Source organism: Pteropus vampyrus, unplaced genomic scaffold (genome assembly GCF_000151845.1).
Source record: "Pteropus vampyrus isolate Shadow unplaced genomic scaffold, Pvam_2.0 Scaffold139, whole genome shotgun sequence".
Lineage (NCBI taxonomy): Eukaryota > Metazoa > Chordata > Mammalia > Chiroptera > Pteropodidae > Pteropus > Pteropus vampyrus.
Window position 1 is genome coordinate 2,681,673 of NW_011888920.1, and position 7,895 is coordinate 2,689,567.

Genomic DNA, 7,895 nt, shown 5'->3' on the forward strand with positions numbered 1-7,895 from the left:
ATTATTTCAAGAGGCCCTTTAAACATGACGTCAAAAATTCCAGATAGCTGAAGGCCAGATAATTGTGACTTCCCCAAACTGCAAATTCAGTTCTAAGCATGAAAGTTTACAGCACCAAAAGTGAGGAAATGGGAAGCAGAACAGAAAAGAAGACTGGGTACTAGGGGAGCCAAAGAAATAGAGAACCCTGATTCCTTAGTATATTTCTGTTATGGTTATCAATTGCTTTGCAAATCACCCAAAAATTAACAGCTTAAGACAACAATTTATTATCTCTTAAGGTTCTGTGGGTTTAGCTGGAGCTACTTGCTTGGGGGTTTTCATATGTTTAGGGTCGATGGTAGCTCTGACTGAAGTCATCTGAAGGTCTGACTGGGTTAGAGGTCAATATGGTTTCTTCATTCACATTTCTAATGCTTCAAATGGGATCGCTAGAACAGATAGGGCTCTGTCTCTCTCTTGATGCACCATGTGACTAGCTTATGCTTTCTTATAGCATGGCAGTCTCAGGGTATTTGGACTTCTTACTTGACAGCTTGGTTCGCCCACAGGGGAAGTTTCAAGATCAGGTGGAAAACAGACACCGGAGAAGCAGTCTGAATGGTTCTGCAGCATCAATCCGAGATGCGATCTAGGACTGAGACAATCTACTGCTGTGTACAGTAACCATGAGCCACATATAGCTATTTAAATTTAAATTACTTAAAATTAAAAATTTAGTTTCTTAGTTGCTCTAGACATATTTTAAGTGGTCAGTAGCCATATGTAACATGAAGGTTACTTTTACGTGTCAATTTCACTGGGCCACAGGGTGCCCAGATATTTGGCTAAACATTATTTGTAGGTGTGCCTATGAGAGTGTTTCTGGATGAGATTAACATTTGAATTTGTAGCCTGAGTAACACAGAATGACCCCCTTAATGTGAGTGGGACTCATCCAATCCATTGAAAGCCTGAAGGAAACAAAAGGCTGAGTAAGAAAGGGTTCTTCCTCTCTGCCCGTCTTTGAGTTGGGACATCAGGCTTCTCCTACTTTTGAACTAAGACTTGGACTGCAACGTTACTATAGGCTGTCCTGGGTCTCCAGCTTGCCAAATGCAGATTTCGGGACTTCTCAGCCTGCACAATCACATAATTAAATAAGCCAATTCTCTATAGTAAATCTATCCATCCACCCACCCACCCACCCACCCCTCCAACTGATTTTCTCTGGAGAACCCCCAACTAATATATGTGGTTAGTGGCTACTGTATAGTACAAATATAGAATATTTTCATCATCACAGAAGTTCCATTGGATAGCTGATATACTATATTAAGAATAGTATGCCTATATAAGAGAATGCGTGTGCATGTGCACGTATGCAGGGGGAAGTAATAGGATGTAATTGGTAGGATTATTGGGAAAATAAGTTAGTTACAGTAATTTTGAGAGCATTATTCTGAGTAGCTGTAAGCAGAGAGACATTAAGAATGAGAGTGGGTGTCATGAAGGGAAAGAGATAATGAGAGGCATGGGGACAGTTCTGAAGAACTGGGTGTTATTCCCAGTCTATTGCTATAGCAATGGACTAGAGCATCAGTAATCCATAACAGCAATGTAGGGTCTTCCCTTCATGGCCTGCTTCATAGAACCACAGAACTCGTTGGGAGGCTCAGTCTTTACACCCATCCAAGTTAGCAAAAGTGGAATGGAGAACCTAGAATTCCACCCTTGACAGGCTACAATGAGGTGCTTCAACTCTCTTCCCATCCCCTCAACTAGAGTGGTGTCAGAGAAAGCTGAGTGGGAAGCCAGGCCATTAATCTCTGCAGGGTGGTAACAGTGTCCACCCACTTCCTGCACCATAAGTGGTGATTATGTGGTATGGGGGTAGCCTGAACTTCCATCACCACCTGGTGGTAACAGGGCATTCCTCCCTCTCCTTACTTATACTGAGTCAGAGGCCTCGTGAAGAGTCAGGATTTTCATGTCACTCAGCAGTAACATGGCTACCCTCACATGATGTCAGTGGAGACCATGTGGGTAGCAGTAACAAGGTACCCCTCTGTCTCCAAGCCAGAATGGTATCAGAGGATACAGAGAGGGAGACATGAACTCCCAGCTCTGTCTGGCGGTAAAAATGAGCTCCTCCTATCCCAGGTGTCAAGGTAGGGGAGGTGGAAAATCTGGACTTCTACCACAACCTGGAAGTAGTGACTTTAACCCAACAGAGCAGTGTCAGAAAAGACCCTCTAAAACACAAGATTTAAATAAGATTTAGTGTCTTGCAATATAATATTCTATATATCCAAGAACCAAGAATATGTCAAACTCAATGAGAAAAAACAACCAACAGATACCAACACTGAGATGACACAGATGTCAGAATTATCTGCCAAGAATTTTAAAGCAGCCATCACAGAAATGCTTCAATGAGCAATTATAAAATCTTTTAGACAAATGAAAAATAGAAAATCTCAGCAAATAAAAAGAAGATATAAAGAACCAAATGGAAATTTTAGAACAGATATAGTAACTAAATAGAATGGAGGGGGGAAAAAGGAAGAGTCAATGATCTTTAAGAGAGAACAACAGAAACGATACAATCTGAACACTATGTAACACAATGAAAACAAAAAACAAAAAAACAGACTGAAAATAGAAAAAACAGATTGGAAAACAAATGAGCAGAGCCTGAGGAACATGTGACTATAATGAAAAACCTAACATCCATGTCAACAGAGTGCCAAAAGGAGAGGGAAAAAAAAGTAGGACTAAAAAAGTACTTGACGAAATGATGACTGAAAATGGCCCAAATATGGCAAAAGATATACACCTATAGATTCAGGACTCTAAGTGAAGTCAAAACAAAATAAATCTAAAGAAATCTATGTCAAAGAACATCACAGTCAAACTTCTGAAAACTAAAGACAAAAAAAAAATTTTTTTGCAAGCAGTGAGAAATGCCTCAGCTATAGGGGGAAAATCAATTGGAATGACAACAGATTTATTACTAAAAACTATGGAGGCCAGAAGGAAGTGACATAATATTTTTCAAGTGTTGAAAGACAAGAACTGTCAACCCAGAATTCTATACTAATAAAAATATTCTCTGGGAATGTAGGGGAAATCAATACATTTTGAGATAAGGAGAAAAACAAGAGACTTTCTCATGAGCAGGCCTACTCTAAAAAGGTAGATAAGGAAGTTCTTGAAGCAGTTGAATGATAAAACAAGGAATCGTATAGTATGAAAAAGAAAAAAGAACAGAGTAAGAGCAATATGGTTAAATTCAATAGACTTTCTATTTCTTGCTTTTCATAATTTAAGTTGTATATTTGAAGCAAAAATTATAACATTGCCTAATGTGGATCTCAATGTATATAAAGAAATTATTTTCAACTATTATATAATGAGGATATGAGGGAGAGTAAAGAGAAGTAAAAGAGTGTAAAGTTTCTAAACTTTACTCAAATTGGTAAAATGTTTACGCTGGTATTGTCATAAAATATACATCATATACATATACACACATATATATATTTATGTAAATGATATAATACCTGGAACTACTAAAAGGTTTGTACAAAGAGATACACTCATAGTCACTATAGCTTAATTAAAATGAAATTCTAAAGGTTCATGTAACCCATAAGAAAGCAGGAAAAAAAGAGAAATTAAAAACAGAGAGATTGGACGTGGTTCCATAGTGTAGCGGTTAGCACGTCTGCTTTACATGCAGAAGGTCCTGGGTTCGTGCCCCAGTGGAGCCATGGTCCATGGTCTACGGCCATGCCACCCTGAACAAGCCCGATGTCTGATCTCAGAAGCTAAGCAGAGTCGGGCCTGGTTAGTATTTAGATGGGAGACCACCTAGGAAGAACAGGTGCTGTAGGCATCAATGCCAATCAATCAATCAATCAATCAATAAAAACAGAGAGACTAAACAGATAACAACCAAAAAGCAAACTTAAGTACTAACATATCAATAATTGTTCTAAATGTAAATGGTCTATGTATACCAATAAAAAGACAGAAGTTAACAGCGTGTATTTTAAAAAATGACCCAACTTTAGACTTCCTACAAGTAACTCACTTCGAATAGAATAAGAGGTTGAAAGTCAAAGGATGAAAAAAAGATAGACTATGAAAGCGTTAATTTAAAATAAAAACAAGTGTGGCTATATTAATATCAGATAGACTTCAGCAAGAACTATCATAGACAGAGAGGAATATTACATGTCAATCCACCAAGAAGATATAGCAAACTTGAACGTGTATGTACCAAACAATAAAGTTGCAAAATATGTGAAGCAAAAACTGACAGAACTGAAAAAAAGACAAATGTACTATTATAGCTGGAAATGTTAACTGCTTTCTCTCTAAAATTAATAGAACAAGAAGACAGTAAATCAGCAGTGATATAGAACTTAACATCATCAACCAACAGAGTCTAATCAACATTTATAGAAAATTCCACCTAACAACAGAAAATTCCACCTAACAAACAAGAGTAACCATATTCTGACCCACAAAACAAGCCTCAAATGATTTCAAAGAATTGAAATTACACAAAAATATGTTCTCTGACCACAATGGAATCAAACTAGAAGTAAACAAGAAAAAGATAACACAAAAATGTCCATATACTTGGAAAGTAAATAACCCACTTCTAAATAATCCATGAGTCAAAGAGAAAGTCTTAAGGGAAATAAAAAACATGAACTGAATGAAAATGAAAATACAACATATCAAAATGTGTGAGATGGAGCTAAAACAACACTGAGAAGAAAATTCATAGCACTAATTGCTTAAATTAGAAAAGGAGAAAGGTTTGAAATCAATAGTCTAAGCTCTCACTGCAAGAAACTAGAAAAAAAAAGGACAAACTTAAGTCCATAATGAAATATTACTACTCATCTGTTAGAATGATTGATATAAAAAAACAGTGTTAACACCAAATACTTGAGAAGATGCAGAAGTACTGGATCACTCATACATCTCTAGTAGAAATTACCTGACAGTTTCTTAAAAATCTGAACACAAGATAGTGATCCCATCTGGCTAGGGAACTTGATGCACGCTTTTGCCCGATTAGAGACCCTGAACAATCAGCCTTGCTGGCTTGGAGCCTGTTTTGCTGTCTGCCTGGGTAAGGAAGCTAATTCTTAGCCCTGTCTACTGCTGAATGCAGCCCTCAGCCCCACCCCACCAAGAAACCTAGCCAGAGCACATAAGAAACTGAATTGTCAGGCAGCACTTGAGTAGAACACCTGGCCAGAAATCCTGCCTGACTAGCAAAGCTCAGGTGATGAACCCATCTGACCAGGGAGCTCAGTGTGCAGTTTTGCCTTATTCAGATCCCCAGCAAGCAAGCCATATGGGTTTTGGAGTCTGTTACACAGATCTGCCCAGGCTGGGAAGCAAATTCAAACCCCTTCTACCAAAATCCCTTGGTAGCCTCCAAGCCTACCCAACCAGAAAGCCTAACAAGAATATCCAGGACATTGAGAAGCCCAACCTACAGCTCTGTTTATAACAGCACTGGAGCAGAGAGCCAAGCCAACATGACACCACCAAGGGAAAGTAGTAAAGCTCCAATAACTAACCCTAAAGAAATGAAGATCTACAAACTGTTTGCAAAGAATTCAGAATAATCCTCTTAAAGTTTAGTGAACTACAAGAAAACACATACAATTAAACAAAATGAGGAAAACAATGCATAAACAAAATGAGAAGTTCAACAAAGAAATAAAAACCATTAAAAAAATAACCACAGATATCTTAGTAGAAGATACAAAGTAGAAGAATACAATGACTGGCCTAAAGAATTCAATGGAGAGCTTAAAAATCAGACTCAATCAAGCAAAAGAATCAGTGAACTAGAAGATAGGGCATATGAAACTACCCAGTTGGAGGAACAAAAAAGGGGAAAAAAATAATGAAAAAGAATGAAGAAAGTCAACATCAAAAGAACAATATATATATATATGTGAAAAGAATGCCAGGAGGAAGAGAAAGAGAAAGAGACAAAAAATATTTTAAAAGCCATAATGCCTGAAAAATTCCAAAACCTGGGTAGAGAAATGGATATCCAGAGTCATGAGGCCCAAAGATCATTCCTCATAGCAAATCAGCCTGAGGGTCAATCCTTCTCACTGACACTGCAACAGCAATCAAGGCTCAACTACAACAAGAAGGTACACACTTCCCACACAAGGGACACTCCTGTAGCACCTGGCCTGGGTGACCAGGGAGACTGTGCCACTGGGCCACACAAGACACATACTACATAAGGCCACTTCTGCCAAAACTAGGAGACATAGATCTACCTAATACATAGAATTAAACAATCAGCCAAAATGAGAAGACAAAGAAACGTCCGAATTGCAAGAGGACAAAAACTCCAGAAAAAGAACTAAACAAAATGAAGGCAAGCAATCTACTAGATGCAGAGTTCAAAACACTGGTTATAAGAATGCCTGATGAACTTATGGGCAGAGTAGATGAACTCAGTGAGAACTTTAACAAAGAGATAGAAAACATAAAAAAGGAGATGGAAAACATAATAGGGAGCCAGTTGGAAATGAATAATACAATTTCTGAGATGAAGAGTATGTTAGAAGGGATCGACAACAGATTACATGAAGCAGAGGACTGAATCAGCTTTTTTGGAAGAGGACCCAATTAGGAAAGCAAAAAGAAAAAGAATTTTAAAAAAATGAGGATAGTTTAAGAGACTTTTAGGACAACATCAAGCATACCAACATTAACACCACAGGGGTACTAGAAGGAGAAGAGAGAGAACAAGGGATTGAAAACCTATTTAAAGAAATAATGATGGAAAACTTCCCTAACCTGGCAAAGGAAATAAGACATATAAGCCCAGGAATCATAGAGTCTCAAACAAGATGAACCGAAAGAGGCCCATACCAAGACACATCATAATTAAAATGCCAAAGGTTAAAGACAAAGAGAGAATCTTAGCAGCAAGAGAAAAGCAATTACTTACCTACAAGGAACTTCCCTTAAGACTGTCCATTGACTTCTCAGCAGAAACTTTGAGGCCAGAAGGGATTGGCACGAGATATTCAAAATGGTAAAAAGCAAGAATCTACAATCAAGATAATTCTACACAGCGAAGCTATCATTTAGAATTGAAAGAGAGATAAAGAGCTTGCCAGACAACAAAAAGCTATAGGAATTCATCACCAACAAACCACTATTACAAGAAATGTGAAAGGAACTACTTTAAGAAAAAAAATAAAAAATATGAATAATAAAATGGCAACAACTGCAAACCAATCAACGATTACTTCAAATGTAAATGAATTAAATGCTCCAATCAATGGACATCATAGAAATACAAAGAATTATAAGAAAACACTATGAACTATTAATATGCCAACAAATTCGACAAACTGGAAGAAATCGATAAATTCTTAAAAACATGCAATCTTCCAAGACTGAATGAAGAAGAAATAGAAAATTAGAATAGACTGATAACTAGAAACTAAATCAGTAATCAAAAAACTCCCAACAAATAAAAGACTTGGACCAGATGGCTTCACAGGTGAATTTTACCAAACATTCAAAGAAGAATTAACACCTATCCTTATCAAACTATTCTTAAAAACTGAAGATGAGGGAAAGCTCCTGAACTCATATTACTAGGCCAGCATTACCCTGATTCCAAAATCAGTCAAAGATATTACAAAAAAAGAAAATGATATGTCAATATCTCTGATGAACAAAGATGCCAAAATCCTCAACAAAATATTAGCAAACCAAATTTAGCAATACATTAAAAAGATCACACACAATGGTCAGATGAGATTTATTCTTGGGATGCAAGGTTGGTTCGATATCTGCAAATAAATTAATGTGATATATAACATAAACAAAAAGAAGGA

The 7,895-nt window shown here is 37.2% G+C and overlaps 1 protein-coding gene and 1 pseudogene across 2 annotated transcripts in view; one reads left to right on the forward strand and one right to left on the reverse strand.

Annotated features, from left to right (window-relative positions):
• KBTBD3 (kelch repeat and BTB domain containing 3) overlaps nt 1–7,895 on the reverse strand; it is a 28,872-nt gene that overhangs the window by 10,883 nt on the left and 10,094 nt on the right. The window lies entirely within an intron of this gene.
• LOC111744724 lies at nt 3,765–3,880 on the forward strand (annotated as a pseudogene).